This window comes from Colobus angolensis, unplaced genomic scaffold (genome assembly GCF_000951035.1).
Source record: "Colobus angolensis palliatus isolate OR3802 unplaced genomic scaffold, Cang.pa_1.0 Scaffold26, whole genome shotgun sequence".
In the NCBI taxonomy this organism is placed as follows: domain Eukaryota; kingdom Metazoa; phylum Chordata; class Mammalia; order Primates; family Cercopithecidae; genus Colobus; species Colobus angolensis.
The window spans coordinates 12,458,630-12,480,903 of NW_012115821.1; the positions used below are offsets into that span (position 1 = coordinate 12,458,630).

General features: G+C 41.4%; 1 protein-coding gene across 1 annotated transcript in view; it reads left to right on the forward strand.

Annotated features, from left to right (window-relative positions):
• FHIT (fragile histidine triad) overlaps positions 1–22,274 on the forward strand; it is a 1,487,281-nt gene that overhangs the window by 1,463,088 nt on the left and 1,919 nt on the right. The window lies entirely within an intron of this gene.

Genomic DNA, 22,274 nt, shown 5'->3' on the forward strand with positions numbered 1-22,274 from the left:
TATAATATGAGTGGGAGATGGTTTGCTTGCATTTATAAAATCAAATAGGAGGGTGCCTAAGCTGTTAAACTTGGGAATGGATGGTGTGTTTGAGTGGTGCAACCACTGATGTATAAAATGCACAGGAGAACAAATTCACTGAGGTAGGCACCTAGAGGAAAATTACTTACAAGTAGATTTTCAGACCTTCTGCATCTGCTGGAGCCTGTGGCCTGGTCACTAGAGGCGGGTAAGGAATGTTAAGCAGATTTCTGTGCAGAGAGGTCAATCCAGCATTGCAGTGGTTTGAACCTGGTAGGAGAAAGGGCACTTCTGACACAGCACATTGCCATTCATTGCAGACCCTAAACACCCCCAGGGCCGGATTGGAATGAATAGAAATCGTCAGCTCTGGAATTAGGGGGTCCAAACAGAAGGCTCTGTAGAATGACTGATGCTAAATTAATTGCTTGTGGAATAAATAAGCACATGAGTCGAAACTGGGAGTTATAGCCCAGAGCATTGCTTCTCAAACCTTAATGTGCCTATGAATTTCTTGGTGATCTTGTTAAAATAGAGTTTTTCAGTTGGTCTGAGATGGAGCCTAAGCTCCGGCGTTTCTAACAAGCTCCCGAGTGATGCAGATGTCACTGGTCTATATGCTACACTTGGTGTAGCAGGAGAAGTTAAGAGTTGGAGTTTGGCAAGCAGATAGAACCACATTCAAGTCAAGTCCTGGCCACTTTCTGGCCATGGAGCCTTAGGAAAATTACTTCCCTCCTCTACACTTCATTCATGCAACAAATATATATTGAGTCTCAACTGTGGGCTGTTTAACTGGCTTAAACAGCTAGAACAAGACAGAAAATGTTGCCACTGTCCTAGGGTCTTTAGTTTGATGGGGAGACAGGAAAAAAAGATAAAACAAAAATGTATCATTACAATTTGTGGTAACTGCTAGCAGTAATAGTAATGGTGGCTAACATTTAATGAGAACCTACTATGTGTAAGGCACTATTTAAGGAAGTTCACATATATCAACTCCTTTAATCTTCATAACTCTATAAGGTATGCATGCTCATCCTCTGTCTTCAGATACAAACATTGAGGCACAGACAGGTGAGGTACCTTGCCGAACCTCACACACCAAAAAGTGGTAGAGATGTGATTCTAAGCCAATCAGTCCAATTCTGGAATGAATGCTCTTGACTGAGGTCTTCATACTTTCTCTAAAAAGGGCCAGATGGTAAATATTTTAAGCTCTTCAGGCTATTCAGTTTCTGTCGCAAATCCTCAACTCTGCTGCTGTAGCCCAAAAGCAGCCAAAGACAGTCAGTAAATGAGTGAGTGTGACTGTGTTCCAATAAAAGCCCCTTTACTAAATCAGGCACCTGGCCAGATTTGACCCATTAGCTGTCGTCTGCCAATGCCTGTTCTTGATCATTATCCTAGACCAGCGCATCTCACACTGTAGAGCAGCCCTGTCCAACGTAAATATAATGGGAGCCACACATGTGACTTTCAGTTTTATAGTAGCCATATTAAAAAAAGATAAAATTAATTGTAATATTTTATTTAATCCAAAATATAATGAATATTATTTCAGTAGGTAATTAAAATGAAATCATTATTAATGAGCTATTTTACAGTCTTTTTCACACTGTCTCCTAAATCTGGTATGTATTTTACACCTGCAGTACCTCTCAGTCCAGACAAGCCATGTTACAAGGGCCTGGTAGCCACATGGGACTGATGGCTAAGGTCCTGGGCGAGGCAGCTTTAAAGTATTGAGGAATCACTGGGGCCGGGGCCTTACGTTCTGCTTTTCTAACAAGCCACCAGGTGACGTTGGCCTGCAGTCCACACTCCAGACAGCAAGATGAAGACTGCCTCCCTGGGAAGGAAGTACAGGAAGATGGTACAGGAGGTACCAGGCAGTATAGGGTGCTCCAGGAAGGCTTCATGAAAAGAGGGAGTTACACTGAAATTGAGACCCAGAGGGTGAGAAGGAGCTAACTCAGGGAACGGTGGGTGGAAAATGCTCTAAGCAGGATTTTAAAAATGTTTTCGATTAAGTGAGTCAAAGTATGCAAACACTTAACATTGAGCTCATGAGGACTTCTAGATTTTTGTGACAATACTAAGGCAGAGAAGACACGCAGCTTTTCGGACCCTCTAGTGTCTCCCTCTCCTCATGCTGGATTAAGTGCCCTTTTCCTGTGACTCCCACAGTTGCCCATATTTTCCTCATCACAGCACTTTACAGACTTTTTGCAGGTTCCTGCATATTTTCCGGGTCACCCACCAGGGCTGTGAGCTCTGGGCAGGCAAGGCTTAAAGCTTCATCACGGCTCTGTCCCCACCGTGCTTGTCAACTACTATGCTTTGACTGCATGAGAATAAAGACAGGGGCCTTCAGACTAAGATTTCCACCCGAGATACATCTGAATTGTGGACCCCTTGAAAACCTTAAGGTGGAAACTCTCCAAAAAATTCAGAGGAGGGAGATGAGCATTGTTTGAAGTAGGAAAAAGAGGACGTGTGGTATCATATGAGCTTTGTGGTCACAGGCAGGTAAGCCACAAGCTGGAAAGCCTACAGATGTGTTCATTGTGGCAGTTAAAGTAAGTACATGCGAATGAGCTTTGAGAGAGGGTCCTGGCCCTACACCTCCTACATGAGGCTGCTGCTTTTCTCCCTGGATATTTGCTGGCCACCACAGGGCTGAATTTCGAGTTGTCGATGCACAAGCTAGTTGCAGTTATATGTAACACTGAGCTCTTCTGGGTGGCCTAAATCTAAAGCCCTGCAAACCCCATACCTCCACACTCCACTAACGTTCATAGAAGGCCCACAGCGTTCTTTTGTCTTCTCATTAGGATAATTTTAGACATTGTTATGGCATTGCCTGTCCTGAAGAGGCACTATGCACAGTGGTTACGAGAGGGGGCCTTGGCAACAACCTGCCGGTATTTGCATCCCAGCCCTGTGCCTACCTGGGCCAGTTTCCAGACCTTTCTGTGCTCAGCTTCCTCATGTCTGAAATGGGGATACTAACACTGCCGCCCGGATAAGATGGTCATGAAGATTAATGAATAAATGTAAAGTGTTTAAAACAGTGTTTGCACACAGTCAGTGTTCACTGTTACTATTCTAAGTGGCTTCCACCTGCATTGTTGCATATCTTCCTTCCAGCAATCCTTCAGAAAAGGTGAGGCAAACTGGGGTGATTTCTGCTTAATAGTATGGGTGATAAAAGTGAGATTCAAGGAGATGAAATAACATGACCCGGAGGGAGTGACAGAGCTCAAGTTCAGGTCTTCTAACTCCAAGTTCACTTAACATTCACTTTATACCTGCTTTATGTGGGGCCTGGAACGTAGATCAGTGAATGTAGATCAATGAAGCACAGCAGAGCTCCCCAACGGTGGTGGAGGTGGGTGTGCTAACATGGAGATGCAAGCCAGTGATTGCGGAGGGGGAGTGTCCTGGTCAAGGTCACGCGAGTGCACGTGATGTGTTTTAGTAGTGTCATAAAGTTGCTGGGCTCCTTGGAGGCAGATGTATCCTTTGTGGGTTTTAAAGCTGTGACTCATGGATCCCTGAGGGTGTACAAACCCTCTGGAAATTTCAAGTAAAGTGTATGCATGTATGCGTGTGCGCACATTTTTCTAAGGAAAGGAGTCATACACAGCTTCGATCAGATTCTCAAAAGAGCTGACGTGCCTAAAAATGATAAGCACTCCCGTTTTAGAGCAACTTAGAGGTAGTTTGTGAATTTTTTTTTTTTTTATCATGAGAAGTCTGTGTCTTGAGTGTGAGCTTGTGCATGTTCCCGACAGACATAGAGACACTACTAGTCTGAAGAAGGAAAGTCATTCTCCTTAGGACAACCCTTTGTGCTGTTCTTCCATGTCGACATTTCCAGTGATTTGCTGGGCCAAGGAGTAGCTGACCTTGAGCTAATTTGACTGCTTAGAACTTTATTTCCCCATCTGCAAAGTGGGAGGCGATAGCTTCTACTTCACAACATTCTATAGGGGTTGGTTTCACCCTCAAACATACCCCAAATGTAATAGGCCCTCAATGAACCTGAGCTCCCGTCTTTATCTGGTGTCTAGCTTTCTTTTGGATCTATGCCAGGAGATATTCTTGGAGAATTGTCTTTTTTTTTTTATCATATTCCCATGCTTTTCTTCCTGGATCAAGGTTATATCTTTTCCCCAGAATGATTCTCATTTCCTGTCTTTGGCCTTTATAGAGCAGGTTCATTCTCTCTTGCTCTCCTTCCATCTATTATGACATCTTGGGAAAGCCCACCTGTTCTTCCTTCTGTATTTCTATTCATTGAGTTGTGTTCTGTTATTTGTTGTCTTTTCTAATTGATAAGTGATATTTTTGGTCCATTCTCTTATGTGAGAAGAGAATAAAATAATCCCACTACCCTCACCCTAAGAAAATTTAAATTCTATGTTGCTGCCATCTAAAACTAGAATGCAGGTATTTCAAGCAGTTATTTATGTTTTAAATAAAAGAGGCTATGTGCAAATATGGAAACAGGCACCATCTAAGCTTGACTTTTACCTTAGAAGCATTACAGTGTTCATAGTGCTTCATCCACTTCTGGGATTTGTTGTATTGATTCTTTCAGCATTCTGGGCAGAGGCAGAGTGGCACAAGCATGGGTGATGTCAAGGGCTGAACGTGGGAGTCAGAAAGGCCTGTTGTGGACTCCTTCCCTGCCACTTGACAGCTGTGCGGACTTGGACACATCACATAGCTTTTCTGAGCCTTGGCATCTGTGAAATGGGGAGTAGTGGTAACCAGGCTATATGTATTAGAGGGCTAGGACTGCCGTGATCAAGTACCACAACCCGGGTGGATGGCTTAAACAATGGAAATTTGTTTTGTAGTTCTGGCCTCTACAAGCCCGAGGTGAAGGTGTCAGCTGAGTTGTTCCTTCCAAAGGCTCTAAGGGAGGATCTGTTCAGTGTCTCCACCTCACTGCTGGGAGTTTACTGACAATCTTTAGCATTCCATGGCTTAGAGATCCGTCACCCCAATCTTTGCCTTCATCTTCACTTAATCTCTTTGTGTGCATGGCTGCTGCTGGGTCCAAATTTTTCCTTTGCATAAGGACACCAGTCATATTAGATTAAGGCCGACCCTAATGCCCTTATTTTAACCTGATTACCTCTGCAATGACCCTATATCCAAACCAAGTTACATTCTGAGACACCGTGGTTTAGGGCTTCAACATATATTTCTGGAGGATGCAATTCAACCTATAGTAATAACTACCACATAGGGTTGTTAGGATGACTAGATGAGATAGTCCACAAAAAAAGTGCTTTTTGGAGTGCCTGGCACATGGTAAGCCCTAGGTGAATTGAGCCTTATTAGTGTGGGAATTTATCATGCCCTCGTTCAACCAGAAGCTGACCTTTCTCCCTTACAAGTCTGGGCATTTTTCTGTGTTTTGTTTAGTTTTGTTTTGCTTTTCCTTGTCTCTTGTTTTTCATCAACCCAAATTGAAATGGGAAAGGCAATGCATAGTGCAGTTGAAACATGGACAGTTTTGTCATTTGACCATCAGAATTGCTTGTACTCTCATTTCTCCTCAGTTTGAATTTGTATTAGTAAAAACAGATTTGTGTATGTAAAAATACACAGAAACATACTATAACAGTTCAATCCATGTTAATCATTTGAGACGCTGTCCTAAACAGCAGAATGATTTTATCTGAGGGGAAATTTTGAAACCAAAATAATTATTGGATGGCCATTTAAAAACAAAACAAAAAAAAAATCAAAATTAGTCCAGTATCTGAGAAAATGTGTTACTGGAATCAAATAAGCTGGCGGCAAAGTCTGCCGTTCCGTGTGTACTGCTATGGTATCTGAAACGTAATTATCAAGCTTAAGTTAATTAGACTAATGCTCAGAAAATCTGGCCTGGCAGCTTGCGGTAAGTAATTATATATACTGATTAAAAATGTAATACGTGGTGAGCAGAGGCAAAGGCAACTCCATTCGACACAGCCTGTGCACATACACAATTAAGAAGCCATGTAGAAGAGTGCACACAATGAGAAGGAACTTTGTAGAAACTAGCAGGCATCCAGCCAAGCCTTCTACAGGGTGGGATGTAGGTTCCCATCTTACCCAATGGAGGGTGAGCAGGTGTCACTGTGGGGCCAGCACAGAGAGGGCACATGACCATGGGTTCTCATTGGTTGGCAGACCACCCAAAACACACTCCAAGCCACAGCCTGGTGTTCCAGCCTGTCTCTGTTTCCTCTCAAGCTTCTCCCTCAAAAGATGATTAGCTGTGAGACAGCCAGAGGTCAGCTTCCTTGGTGATTTTCTATCCTCCGAAATAATGAAATTGACATTAATTATGGGCCACAAATCAGGGTAGGATGCCAACCTCTGTGTGCACGCACAAACATACCTTTCATTTGCCCTTCTGCTGGAGGAGTAGTTTTCTTTCCAGCTTTCCTTAAAAGAGGGAAGGATACTGTTATCTGGGATCCAGGGACAAAGACTGGAGGTACTCAAGGTTAGGCTGTCTACCGTGATTCTTTGTAAGTTTATCATGCCGTCAAGAGTTTGATTCAGTAAATATAGTTACATTTTCAGATTGGTGAAGGCTACAGAGAAATCTTATTTTGTTCTGGATCTCTTTTACAATGTGTATCTCTGTTCCTGCCTCACTAGTATGTCACATGGTTTAGAAAACAGAATTAAACTCTTATTTGAGGACTGAGGATGGTATAACTGTGTCATCTTTCTGAATATCTACTGTGATTGGTTTATTTGGGCAAGAAGTATTTAGTGAACCTCTTCTATGTGCCTAGTTTTGGTTTTATAAGGTCGTTAAGGTATGAGATTGAACCATATGACATTGATGTCTGAGAAGTCAAAGAAAAGATTGGCTATTGTGAAAAGGCATGATTTTGCCCCCAGGAAACCTATAATTTAGAGTGGTGGATAAATTAGAAGGCATGTACAATACGTGTCCTGAAATGGGACCACCTTGGAGGGCCACCTAAGTCCAGTGTTGGGAGATCAGGGGAAGAAATGTCATCCATGCAGGGAGAACAGTATGTGCAAAGGGCTGGTAGTGAAACACAAGGCAGTTGTTTAAAGAATAACTCCTACTCACATGAGATGGAAACAGACAGGACAAAGGGTTGAGAGATGAAAGTAAAATAGTAAGGGCCTACTACTGTGCCAAGAAAACCATGTCCAGGACCAATAACTCAGAACCAGAGCATTTGATGTCAAGGATTAGGAGATGGGGTTGAGATCGCACTGGAACATTACCTAGAATTTCTGCTTTTGAAATAAGAGAACCCACAATATAAGCTTTGTCAGTTATGATGTTCCAATTCAGAGACTAGATGCAGGCCACCCTTGTTACATTTAATTGAGGGACCTTTTTAGCAGAGCAACACTGAGGCTTTTAGTCCAACATGGCAGAAGACTCAAGCAATTCACTGAATCTCCCTGGGCCTTTGTTCCCTTCTCTATAAAATGGGGATAATAATATTGTGCCTCTACCTACCCTAGAGTTCATCAAATAACATTCTGTATGCAAATGAGCTTTAAGTTAGAGCCTCAATTTAGTCTATATTGCTTAGCAAATGTTATGTATTGTTATATGAGGAGAGGGAAGAGACAGAAAGGGAGTTGGGACCCTGGAGTCCCAACTGCCTACTAGCTATGAGGATCACATCTCTAAGCTTTAACTTCCTCATCTAAAAATGGAAATGACAGCACCATGGATGGGGTAGGTAATCTTATGAAGAGTAAATGAAATCATGTTTGTACCTGGCACTTACCACAGTGCCAGACAGAGAGCAAGCACTCAATAGAGCTCCATTAAAAATAACAATTAATAACAACAACATAATTATGCCATCCTTAATGTTGGGCTCCAGTCCTTTGATGTTTCCACTTTCCTGGAGCAAAAAGTTCCCCAGCATTGGACCGAGGGCATCTCTCCTTCAGCCAGGAGCACCACTCCGTTTTTCTTTTCTTTCATTTTTTTTTTTTTTTTTTTTTTTGAGACAGACTCTCACTCTCTTGCCCAGGCTAGCATGCAATGATGCAATCTCGACTCACTACAACCTTCACCTCCCGGGTTCAAGCAATTCTCCTGCCTCAGCCTCCTGAATAACTGGGATTTCAGGTGTCCACCACCCCACCCAGCTAATTTTTGCATTTTCAGTACAGATAGGGTTTCACCATGTTGGCCAGGCTGGTCTCGAATTCCTGACCTCAGGTGATCCGCCCGCCTCAGCCTCCCAAAGTGCTGCGATTACAGGCGTGAGCCACCAGGCCCAGTCCAGCTCTCCGTTTTTTCATAGAGTAGTATTTGTTCCTTGTGGTTTATCTGCATTTTGACTGAAGGATAAAGTCTAGAATTTGACCCCTCTTGTTGTAAGTAGATGAGTTTTTCTCTCCACCCAAGGCCCAAATAACGATTTGCAATGTGAAAGAACAGTTAATCAGGGGGTTGTTTTGCATCTGGGATGCCAGAAAATCACTTTTCCTGATTTAAAAGAAATTTAATTTTGGCATCTGGTAGACACAGTCTGATAACCAATTAGGAACACTCACAGATTTTGAAGCAATAAATTGGCTACTAGGCTTCACTCTAATGTCAATGAACTGGGGTCAGTTATTGCCAAAATCAAAAAGACAGAAAGCAGCAAAATTGCTTGGAAATTAGTTACTTCTTTCAATGTCTTGTCTGTGTTTCTTACCCAAATAGCAATCAGTATGCTGTTTCATTCCCCAACGATAGGCAGAAGAAATGGAGACAGAGCTGCAAAGCCTTCCAAGCAGCCTTCTTGGTGTGGGAATCAACATAAACAAAAGGACTAAAGAGATTATGAAATGTGGAAAGCATGTGAAATTTATATTACTACTGCAGACATGTTTATTAAAATCTAGGCAAGCATTTTGCTATGAAAATAAAACTTAAGAGCGCATTTATGGAGAGGAGAACATTTCGATGACTATCTCACAGACATAAAACTCTTAAGTCAGAGAAGTTTTAATTAAGAACAGCAACCTGTGTGAAGTGCTGTACCCAAAATAGATCCTAGTCAGGATTCAGTGAAGGGATACATCAATTTCAGACATCTGGAATCCAATTAATAACTCCAGTGCTTTTATATGGCAAATGCTACTATGTTGCAATTTTTGTGGACATTTTGGAATGGGAGCTGGATTTCTATCTTGAGGAAAATTGCAGTCATCCGATGTTGTAATCTTCCATACCTCCCAAGGATGGTGTTTTTGTTTGTCTTCCATCATGACCTCCTTTTCTTTAGTTGTGTAAGTAGTTATGTTTAATGATGATTAATGAGTATCTGCAAACCCATTGCCCAGAACAAAAGCTAAGTTTTTGCTACTATCCCACATGTAACAATATGATAGTCCCACACAAAAAAACCATCCCTTGTCTCCTCACATGGAGCCATCCAGCATCCTCAATCCCATGCTCACCATTGCTTTGTGACTTTTCAGATAGTTTTAGGCATCTTTATGGATTCCTAAAATGCATATATTTTTATTGTCTTTAGGGAATTTTTAAAATTAATATATTGTTAAGATTTGTCCCTGTGAGCTGTGTGTCACTATCAAACATTTATTTTGCTTGAGCCATGGTATTTAATTATGTGAACATATCACAGTTTATTCATCTACTGTCTGATGGGATGCTGGTTATTACTAGGTTCTGTCTATTTTAATCAGAGTTTCTTTGAACATTCTCATGCATGTCTTCTTGTACACATATGAGAATTTCTCTTGGTAATATACCTGGGAGTAATGTTGTTGGATTGTGGGGTATCGCAGATGTCAGCTTTAAGAGGTAATGCTAAACTGTTTTCTAAAGAGGTTATTCCAGTATATCTTCTCAACAGCAATGCCAGAGCAATCCTGGGAGTCCATATCCTCTTTAGCCCACAGAATGGTTTCTCAGTACAGCTTGTCAATGAAGGATCAGACTATCTGAGTAGTAAGTCCAAGTTCTAACTCTTGATCAAGTTAATGTAAAAATATAACTTTCAAACATTGGTGATTTTGATCTCCACCTAAATCTAGCAGTACTACAGTAAGATCCTCTTTCCTGGAGCATTGAAGCCTTGAAAGCAATATGGCCGAAGGGATACAAATGTCACATGGATGGTTGGGCTAGAACGTTTTAAAGATCTGTGTCAATCCCTGATTCTAGGAACAGGCCATTTTCAAATGTTTGTGTCTGGACCTTTACATAGATACCTGAAATTATAATGAGTTATTTCAAAGCATTTTTATCTTTGTCCTTTAAAAACCAACCAATGAAACTCCTTTAAACCCTTGAGTGGCACTGAGGTGAGATTAACTAAAAGATTAGGATGCTTAAGTGATTTTTATAGGTTTTTCATTCATGAAGTTATAACTCTCAATAATATTTTCAGCTGTATGTATCTCTCAGGCATGGCTCTTTCTCCAGTACATCTTGAGCATCTCAGCCATAAATAATTGGAGGGTTAGGTGCATAGTAGGCAGCTGAGAAAGGTGAGGGTATTGCTTTCCTAACCTGAGGCTTCAGAATAGTTCCAAGCCTGGCACTGCATTTTAATTTTTCACTATGCCAAAGCCCTTTCTCTCTCTCTGTCTCTCTCTCTCTCTGTGTGTGTGTGTGTGTGTGTGTGTGTGTGTGTGTGCATTTGCAGTTGCCTTACATCTCTGTTGCCTGTGCTGACTTCTGGAGTATGGTCAATTATAGGGCATATAAAATGAACAGTTGAACTCATAACAAGGAAATCTCAGTTTCTTTCAAGTGTTCTGGTTAGGAAAAAAAGGCACTTGAAATCCTCTGTGACGATCTGTCATGCATGGTAAGCATAGCGTTTCAGCTGCATTCAAGGCTTTATGTCTTCATTAAAGAGGGTTTTTAAGTGAAATAGAGAGAGGCATTTGGGAAAGGTTGGCTCCTAATTTGTTTGTGCAACTCACATGGGCCAGGTTCTTTGAAGGGCATTGGAACAGCTTCATCAGAAATTAATGGATTTGTAGGCTGCACAGGGTATGTAACTTCCAACGGGTGAGTAGCAGCTTCAGAGGGTGCAGTTTTGTAACCAGAGGCAGAATGATCCTATTGTACAAAGAAGGAATCATGACCAATCCAGTGGACTGGTGAGTACCGTTGGAATATAGATTTTTATGTTAGTCATTTTTCATCTGCCAGCACATGAGATCCAGTGCCAGGCACCTGGCTAGATGGTGCTGGGGTAGCTCTTTTAGCTCTGCCAAACATATGGTGTGCATTCAGAAAGAAGTCTGCGAGGTCAGCCTGCATCCTTGCTACTCCATGGTAGTCACCACATGTGTAAATAACTTGCTGCTCGCCTGCTTTTCTGGGGAAAGTTCATTATAGGCAGGGCTGATGTTAGGGTGTGTGAGAGACCCAGTAAGCAAACATTGAGCCCCAAAGTGCCATTGCCCATGTTCAGAGGCAGTGCTGGGTCCAGCTGTTCTGGGATGGCCTTTCTACCTTCAGCTCGCTGAGTTTGGATTTATTGCAGCTTTGCCTGTTTAATAGTCTTCTGTGCCCAGCACAAAGTAGGTGCTTGAAAAGAGTGATGTAACTGAATGAATCATTCAATCTCTCTCTTCTTCTAGCCCTTGTGCCTCCAGTGCTAAAGGGAAGAGAGATTTTCCTACTTCTCCACCTCATCTTCTACCTTCTATCTGAGAACTTCCTCACTCGGCTTCAGGCACTTGCCTTCAGCCAGTGCACAGACCATACAGATGCCTCATTCTTCCCTTCGGGTATTTGCACTTGCTTGTCCTCAGCTGACTGTCCCTTCCTCCGAGCAGTCTTTTCTGACCACATTGTCTCACGTAGCTCCCTCTTTTATTCCCTCCCATGGTAGTGATAGATGATTACTTGCTAATTGCCTGTCTTCTCGCCTAGAATGTAAGCCTCCCAAAGGCATTACCTTGTCCAGCTTGCTTACTATTACACTATGAAATAGCCTGTGGCCACATAGGGTATACATGTTCATATTTGTTGAATAATTGAATGAATTCTGCAGAGAAATAAGCTTTAAATGCTTGAGGATCTGGATTGTTTAAAGCTCCCAGCTAGATCGGCTTCTTCAAATAGGTTTTATCTTGACAACCCAGTTGCTGCTGCCTGCAATGTTGTGTTGAGAAGGATTCTGTGGCTGGGCATTATTGGTTGTGTGCTGTGTGCTTGCCTCCCTCTCTCAGTTGTGTGTTTGCGTAGCATCTTGTAGTGCAGATTTTTCTTTCTCCTGGGAGAGTTTCCTTGCCTGCACTGTGCTTCCAAAGACTCTGCAAGGTACCTTTGAAAAAAGAAGCCATATGTAGCAGAAGCAAATAGGAAACTAAATGTTCAGGAGATTCCAACAAAAGCAGAAATTGGCCCTATGTCTCTTCCCATTCCTCGTTCTGAGTACTGTGGGGTTGGCATCACTCTAGGATTGAAGGAGAACACTCTTGCTTAAACACCAATATCTGAAACACCAGGGGGAAAAGGCTTACAGTACAGGACTGGCCAAGGAAATTGCTTTTTGAATAAATGCTTCCATCTCTGAAGTTTGCTTCATCACAAACCTCCCTTTCAGAAGGAGTTTCATTTCATTTCTCGGTGAGCATGTTTTTAGAAACAGGAGGCCTGTGGAAATCAAACTGGCAGAGATCTCTAGTCCCTTTTGCCTCACCAGTTTTCTACCCACTGAAAAACCAGAAGGGTTCAGATATGATGGCGCCTGGGGTGAGGTGTGGGTGATCAGCGATTATATCCTGAGAACTGCCCTGAGATGCAATTTTCCCCTCAGAAGAGGTTTTCCAGCAGGGCCCTCCGGGCTTAGAGGTCGATCCCTGTTTGCAGTGTTAGTTTTGCTTTCTGCTGTTTTACCACCCATGTTTTCAACTATGTTAACTAAAAGATGTTCCCGGGAATTTATAGAGTGGATCAGGAGAGCACTAGACATACAGCAAATTTGTTTGGATGAGACATACAGTTTGCTGCATATCTGGATCCACTAGTGGATCGAGTGTTTGTATGTCTCATCCAAACAAATACCACTCTGAATTATCCATGTTACATTGGTTGAGTGATTTAAGTTCCTTGCTTTATCTGGAAAATGGGAATGATGAGCTAGCATAGCCAGTATATTGGGAGGAAAAGTGTAATTTAGTGATGTATTTGACCAATGCTTATGAAAACCTACTACAGTAGTCCCCTCTTATCTCCAGTTTCACTTTTCACAGCTTACCATAGTCTGAAACTACTAAATGAAAAATTCTAGAAATAATTCATAAGTTTTCATTACACAACATTCTGAGTCATGTGACAAAATTGCACGCTGTCCCACTCTGTCCTGCCCAGGATGTGGATCCTCCCTTTTCCCAGCGTAGCCATGTTGTCTACACTACCTGCCTGTTAGTAACTGAGTAGCCATCTCTGTTACCAAGTTGATTGTCATGGAACCACAGAGCTTATGCCCAAGTAACCCTTCATTTTCCTTAATAACAGCCCCAAAGCACAGGAGTAGTAATGATGGCAATTCAGATATGCCAAAAAGAGGACATAAGGTGTTTAAGAGGAAAGGTGAAAGTTCCTGACTTAATAAGGAAATAAAACAAATTATATGATGAAATTGCTGGTCGGGTACGGTGGCTCACACCTACAATCCCAGAACTTTGGGAGACCAAGGCAGGCAGATCACGAGGTCAGGAGTTTGAGACCAGCCTGGCCAACATGGTGAAACCCCATCTCTACAAACACTAGCCAGGTGTGGTGGCTCACTCCCATAGTCCCAGCTACTGAGAAGGGTGAGGCAGGAAAATCCCTTGCACCCAGGATACAGAGGTTGCAGTGAGCCAAGATTGTGCCACTGCACTCCAGCCTGGGTGACAGAGCAAGACTCCATCTCGAGAAAAAAAAAAAAAAAAGAAATTGCTAAGATCCTCGGAAAGCAGGGATCTTCTGTTTCCGCAATTGTAAACAGTGCATTGTTACAATTGTTCTATTTTATTCTTAGTTGTTAATCTCTTAAGAGATTAACCTGTACCTGTACCTGGATTTATACATTCAACTTCATCATAGGTATGTGTATGTGTAGGAGAAAACAGAGCATACATAGCGTTCAGTACTATCCGTAGTTTCAGGCATCCACTGGGAAAAGAAGGGGGATTCCTATACTGGTATCAGATACAGCAAGCTGAGAGGATATGAAGATAGATGTTACTCTGATTGGGCAATGTGGGAATTAGACAACAGGAAGATTTTGTTTTTACCAGGTTTGATATTGTTTAGTGCTTACTATTATTTGAAAAGCAAAGAACTACTGGGCGAGTGCAAATGATTTCTCTACTGAACCCTGGGAGTCAGGCTCTTGCCACAGTGGGATTTTCGTCTGACATATCAGACCCAACTGTTGGGCAAGATCATTCCGATCCCTTACAAAGTTGAGAAGAAAATCATAGCAATGGGGTGTCCTAAGAATATCAACCCATTAGTAGCTCCTCACAGCCCAGTTCTAGGCTCCTGTTCTTCAGCTGTCCTGATGTTGTGTTGTAAGAAAGTTCTAGGCCAAGTACAGTGGTGCATGCCTATAACGCCAGCACTTTAGGAGGCGGAAGTGGCTGGATCACTTGAGCCTGGGAGGTTGAGGCTGCAGTTAGCTGACCACTGCACTCCTGACAGAGTGAGACCTTGTCTCAAAAAAAAAAAAAAATTACCTCTAAATGGTGGCCAGTCGGGAAGCAGTGTTGCAGACTCAGGAGGCACTGTCTGGGGTTGTTTTACTCAAATACACATTTGAAGATAGAATTACTGATGGTCTCCCTGACAAGAAGTGACTCCTTTGATGTTTTAATTGAAATCAACTCTGCTCAGGACCTGGAGCTGCAGTTGCTCTTTGCTGAGATGCTCCTGACAAGCTTTCAATGGAAAACTGTGAACTTTCATGTCTAATCAATTCCAGTGATTTTTTTTTAATGGCGTGGGTATACTCTAACAAACCTGAAATGTCCACCTTGGTTCATGGAGGTTTTATAGGATACATAGCATGCTCCAAAGACCATTCATAGTACAGTGGGTGGAGTAATATCTGGTCCAAATTATGATGCTAGCAAAGTCTCATTTGCTGCTTTGGCAATCAGCTTGACAATGTGATACTTCAATGTATAATTGGATAAGCAATTGGGTTCTGTTATAGTACAGTGGTTTGGCATAATTATTTTCCAGCACTGTGATTTTCTAGTTAATACATACTTTTGGGGGTTACAAATTCTTAAACATCAACACTCTATACTCCTTGAAAATGGGATACCACTAATTAATATAAGAGCTTATTTCAGCATTTTGGCCCCACAGGCAGCACTAAAAATCCTTGCTTTTACTCAAGCAAGTTATGCTTAAGTCAAAGCTTTGGCAACTAATCAAATGATTAATGCTCCATTGATTACTTGAATTTCTATTCAGGAAAGGAGAAGGAACTGGGCTTTTGAACTTTCACAGTGAATAGAAGGACCCGAAGGTAATTTGTTTGCCATAGACATCTCACAATCTAGTGCTTAGTCCAAGGCTCCAGCTCACAGGATCCCTCACATGGAGAAGGGAGGCAATGAACATATTTTTATACTAAGTAATATTCAAAGAACTTCACTGTCCTAAGGTAGCACAAGTGACAGGCAGAGGTTTATAGTCCAAGACCATTTTCTGCCTCAAGTGAAAGCAACTGGTGATTCATTGGGCTACCAAGAAAGTCCAACGTGGGTGCCAGTCTGCTCAGTAACCAGCACATAGACAAAGGAAGCTCTGTGTCTGGCAGGAAACATGTACTGAAAGGATAGGAGCAGGGAGGTGCCAGAAGCATGAAAGCATCCAGAATCGTGAAATATGACTCAATCAGAATGGTCCAGGAAGGCTTCTCAGGAACTTTGGGAAGTGAATGATGGAAGATAGGTAGAATGGATACTGGGCAAAAATGGAGTTTTTGCACACTGGTTCAGAGCAATCTTGGCAGGGAAGCCAGGATCTCTGTGTGCTTTACAGACAAGCACCAGGGAGAAAGCTGCTAGATGACAAGGTCCACCTATAGTGAGAGGCCAAGTCCTCTCGCTTAGTGGCCATGACACGAACTAGCCTATGGGGCAAATGAGCCCCCTCTCCTCATCCATGCTGTCCCCACTCCCAATCTTTCTCTTCTGATTGCTGCCATCACTTTCTCCCTTTAATTCATTATCCTTCCAGGACATTCTTTATGAGCAATTATTCTAGTCCTTTTACTTCCTTGCCTCTGATCCTTTCATATCTTCTTATCACACCAAAAATAAAATCCAAACTTCTCAGCCGTGCCCACAGGGTACAAATGATCTGCCATCCCCCCAAGTCCTCTGTCTCACTCTTCCAGCCTGTTACCCAGCCACCACACTTCCTTGAAGGTCTGCACTTGCTGTTCTTTCTGCTTGAAATATTCCTTCCTGCCCCTTTACTTAAATACTCATTATTCACATCCCTTAAATGCTACCTCTTCAGTGAAGCCTTCCTCTAGAAGCCTGCCCTATCCAAAATTCTACCATCCCCTACACCATCTTTTGACGGAGCTCTTATAAAATTATTTTGACTCCTATGCATCCATAAAAAATGAAGCTTACTAGAACTCAGCCCAGTAGAAACTGCCACCCACAAGTGTTAAAGGCCAATGCATCACCCTCACATCTTGAGTCACCCTTTCCCACCTCAGTTGTACTGCCTTCCCCAAGGGCCATTTCTCAAGCTGTTAATGCCATATTTCATGCCGTCTCGTTTCATATATTTCTAAAATTGATTCTTATTTTTAACTTAAGTTTACTTTAAAAGGAGACTTGACATGACTTGTCATAAATGAGAGATACCCCTAAAAATAAATATGATCTAAACAAAACAATCTTATTATATTCTAGCCAGTCTGGATGGCTCTTCTCTTTCTCTTGGAGGTGCCGTTGGTACCTTATCAAGGACATACTAGTACCACTGAGACTTTATTCTTGAACAGTAAGATGGACTGAAGGATCATTGAAAAGGGAATTAGTTTATCTCAGTAAAATTCAAAGCTGTTTGCAGCTTTGCATTTGTAGGACCGGAGACCATCTTTTAGACCCCTGTCATGGATGCATATTCCATCTTTAAACAATGGAATATTAAGGCTTCTCAGAGTGGCAAATTTCAGCTCTCTTGCTAACTCTGATACATGTTAGTAGCTGCCTAGAAGCCAGGTCAGGATTCATCAGGGAACAGTGTTGTAATTAGTTGGTGAAGCTGACCATGGGTACAAGTTGCCTTGCTGGGGAAATGGTACACATATCATGTGTTTAATGAAGCTGTTCCCATTGCCCAGAATTATCCTTTCTTCAAAATCTCATTATCATCTTTTAAGCCCAGTCCAAGTCCTTGATTTTTAAAAGTCAATCTCAGACCCCAATTCCAGCAAGAATTATTTTCTCTCCCCCTGCCCCAGATACTCCAAGAACACTTTGATGGAACTTCTAGTTCAGTAGTTAGGCCAGTATTAAATTATCTATGCACGAATCTGTCTGCCCTATTGAGTGGTGAACCTGAGGAGGTAAAGATCTTGGGCTTATTTACCTTCATTATCTTTCATAAGTCCTAGAACAGAGCCTGTAATATATCATGTGTTCATCAAATCTTGATTGAATAGAAAGTAATAACAAGAGGTCAGATCTAAAAAAAAAAACAAAACAAAAAAAAGTTATTTTCCTTTTGAGACTTTATATAAACCCCTGTGTAAACAGAACCATCAACCCATAAGAAATGGTTTATTTAAGCTCTCTACCTCTGTATGTGGTTTTATTAAAGTGAAAATGAAATATGTTATTTAATAAAAAAACTCAAATTTATATTCAGCCATTTGCTTCTGTAAGAAGAGCATTAAATTAGTTTTCCCCCTTTTGAAGACAATTTGGCATTTTACTCCAGGTTAGTTCCAAATTCTGAAAAACATTTAAATTATTGTGAACCATTCCTCCTACTGCATTCCATTACGGAGCTCTAAAAATGTCAATAGCAAAGGCAGTTTGAGCAGTACAGCAGGGAATTAATCATTACCCCATATACCTTGTGATAACACACTCAATGCACAGGAGGGAGCACAATGTCAAAATCGACACATATCAGTTCTTCAATCAGAAATCCTGTTAACACTACCTTCCCCAAAATCCATTTCTAGCAGATAAAGTGGGATGACTGAAGAGAGATTTTTTTTAAAAAAATCTCTTTTCAAAGCTGTGCAGAAATAGAATTTGCTTGGAGAGGCCATCACAGACTTCAATCTGTTGAATGTGAATGAAGACTTTGGTTCAAGTTTTTGCAAACTTTGTCACTTTGGCATGCACTTTCCTCTAAAGAACAAAGCTTCTGTGAAAACCGTTTTAACTACTGTTGTTGCATCAGAAGGAAACCAGTATGTAATAGATCAGTGTGGGTGTTGAGCATTTTCAGAGCAAGCAGAGTCACATTTAACTTACGTGACTTACGTGCAGAAAGGAGAGATGGAGAACTATAGTGCACTGAATCCCAGACACAGTCAGTTGGAAGTGCGGTTATTTTATGTACTACTAAGAAAGAAAAACACTGCCAATTAAATTATGACATACTGTTGGTTATAGGACATGTTTTAATTTCAAAGTTGTTAAAATATGAAAAAATGTGCACCATAGAACCGGTGAACTAAGGAATTAAAATAGTGCGGGTTGATTTACACTGCATTCCATGCAATAATAATAAGCCCTAGAGTGCACAAATGATGGCCTTGAATTTTATCTTCCTGCTTATGGTCTCCTCTGTTTTTTCCAGGATTCACAGCCAGGCAACTTTGGGAACAACCTAGTTACCAAATGCAAGCCAAGTTCTTCCTGTGATACTTTTTTAAGGGGTCTGCTAGGTTGAGTTGCCAAATAAAATACAAGAAGCCCTGTTAAATTTGTATTTCAGGTAAACAACAAATAATTGTTCAGTACAAGGATATCTCAATACTGTATGAGACATCCTGATCCTAAAACAACTCACTGAGTGCCCTGTATTTTTATTTGCTATATCTGGAAATCTGGCAACCATACCCCTGGGGTATTGACTGCCTTTGACCTCCACCCTATTCTTTTACCATAGGTCCTTAGCTTTTACTGTGAGAAGCCTCAATTAATACCTCATTCCATACAACAACTCTGAGAATTCGGGATTAGTGAGGGTCATTTTAGAGCTGAAGCAGCTACATTTCCTCCCCAGATTTGGGTGTCTCATTATAATAAGTTGGTTGGGATCTGAATTCTTATCATAACTCTTTAATCCTTCTACAAAGTAGTTAGGTCCAAAAGATACAGATCACTAGGGAACTATGGAGATGCAAAATACTTTTATTCCTAGAAACAACCTCTGTGGAGTTTTTAGTGCTTGCTGTCATTAGGTCAGTGTTACTTAGCCTAAAAATAATGCTAATGACTGACAGCAGTAGCAGCAGCAGCAGGGACTATTAAATATGACTTAACTATGTGTCAGGCATGGCACTGTTCACTCTTCTTTTCCCTACTCCCATTTTACAAAGGGGAAAACTGAGGCACAAGGAGGTTAAAGGAACTTGTTCTTCTCATTGTTCAAGCTCAGACCTAACTCCCGCCTTCTTGGAGAGCCATTTTTGGATGATCCATGGATAACCTCTTTCCCTCCATCACTCTTTATCATAACGTTTCTTTGTGAAACCAAGGTGATACTTAAAAGCCTTTGCAATGGGGCTAGCTCTATTCAGCACCCTTCCCATTTTGTAATCCCAGCTCACTAAGAATCAGCCTTTTGGTGTCTACCCTCCCTACCTGGGTGCCCCAGGAGAACAATAAAGGAGTCTGTCTGGTTCAGCGTTCCAGTGCTAGGTCTGTCCCTCTGGAAGGCTTATCGGAAGTGAAACTCCTCTGTTAAAGTTCACCCACGGGAAATAATGCCTTTTGGATAAACTACTATTTAAGATCATTAGGGCTTTCTCTCTGTTAGCCAGGCAAGAATTTGTAGCCACCAGGTTCTTTGGTTGCTTTAGGGAAACGGAACTTTACTCCAAACTGTAGCATTTTTAATCTTCAAGTCACCTGGGTGGATCTTCTAGGACACAAGTCTTGTCTACCATGGCCTTTCCCAGGCTCCCTATTTCTGCGGAGATTAAAAACATTCAAAGGCTCCTGAAGTGCATCTGCATCTTAGTTCTGCATCTCAGTGTTGCTAAGACAAGCCTTGTAGGCCAGACATCCCATGGACAGAGCATAAATAGAAGAAAAGCAGTTCTAGGGCAAGGTTTGCAAAGGACAGCAGTGGTACTGTTGATAGGCTCAGAAGCAATGTGCTTAAAGGCAAACATATTCTTTCTATATGTGTGTGGGCTCTAGCTCTATCTATACACTTCTCCCAAAAGCAGTGATTCTCAACAATAAGTGCACCTTAGAATTAACTGGAAAGTTTTGTTTTAAATCCCCAAAGCCAAGCTGCCCTAGACCAATTAAATCAGAATCCCTGGGGTGGGTTACATTTTTTTTAAAGCTTCCTAGATGATTACAATGGGCAACCAGGGTTGAGCGCCGCTGTTCTAAACAAACAGAACCACATGCTTCCATCTGGGGCTTTAAGGAGGGAAATCTCATAACTTTTAAAAGCTATGTACAACAGTTTTTGCAAAGATGATTAGTTTTTGTTTTATTTATTTCCTGTTTCCCAAAAAACAACTTCCAAGGGTTGGCACAATGTTGCCATCTGTAAAGCATATGACAATAACAGACGGTCGCCTAATAACCAGGAAGGCATTAACATTCACAGGCTCTAAATTATTTGGATTCATCTGGTATGATCTGTGTTGATGAGGCCACTTAATGCTTGATTTCCGTGTCTTCCAATGGCAGTAGCAGAAGTGGGAAGGCCGTATTTCCTGGGCTTTGCATGTCCCTTTGTCATCCTATTGAATTGTTATAAGGTGGATTTATAACAGACCTCAAGGTAGTATCAAAATGAAAATTAGTTCTTGAGTAGAAGAATAGCAATCCCGTTTGACTTGCCTGTAGCAACTGCGGCATGTTTGCCTCTACGAGAAAGGAAATGACTTCTTAATGTGGTTTTCTTCCACTAAGGAGAATTAAATCTACATGGCAAAATGTAAAACCAGCGTGCTGGCAGCCAAATTCTGAAGGGAAGATCCATGACCCTCATAAACGTATCTGTGGCCCGGTTATATGCTAATGAACCTCATTCAGGCTCAAACTTACTAGGAGTGGAAATATAGCTCAGCTGGAGTGCAACGCTATGGTTCCCTCACTGTTTTGCCTTCTGTATCAACGTTGAGCTGCAATAAATGGGGAAATTTCTCCATCTGCTGCAAGCTGCCAGGGTAGAGGCCTCTAGGTTAAATTTAGAGTTTGGGGCCTGAGATAGCAAAAGTCATTATATTAGTTGATAGACTTTTTGCTGAGTTGGCAAAATTATTTTTAAAGGATCAACTTTTAAAAAGTCGACATTTTAATATCTGTTAAGTTGACCTTTTACAAAAGGGAATGGAACAGTATCTGTGGAATGGTCTTTAGGGACACTGTAGATCCTTCAGGATAAATAAAAAGGCAAAAGTTGTTGGGGATAATACTGGCACCTACCACTACCTAGCTGGGTGATCTTTGGACCAGGGTATGAACTTCCTTAGAACTCAGTTTCCTCCACAGTAACAAGGGGTTAAGTAGCATCAGTTTTATGAGTTATTGTAAGGATTTAACGAAATAATGTATATCAAAGAAATAATGTGCTCCTTTCACATCATAAATGCTAGCTATCATTGGTGCTATTAAATTGTCTCAATCCCAAATGACTTTTAACACATAACACAAAATACTACACTTTGCATTCCCATGAAGAAAGAACGGATAACCTGCAGCATTTTACAATGTATAGAGCCACACACAGGAACAAGAAATTTAGTTAATGAAATTGAATCATAATAGGAGGTTAAGGGAGAAAATTGAGCTTTTCTAAGGAAGAGCATTCTGAGAACATCCTCTGTGATAGAATTGCAGTTGTATTTACTCTATATGTAAATCTGAGACATACACACAATTTTTTAAAATAAATATACCTGTAATCTGAGGAGGAATTTAAAATGATTCAAGTGTTAATTTTGAGACCAATTGTTAATTTTTTGTAAGTTGTTTTCTCTTGTAATCTCTTTTACTGTTTCCCTACT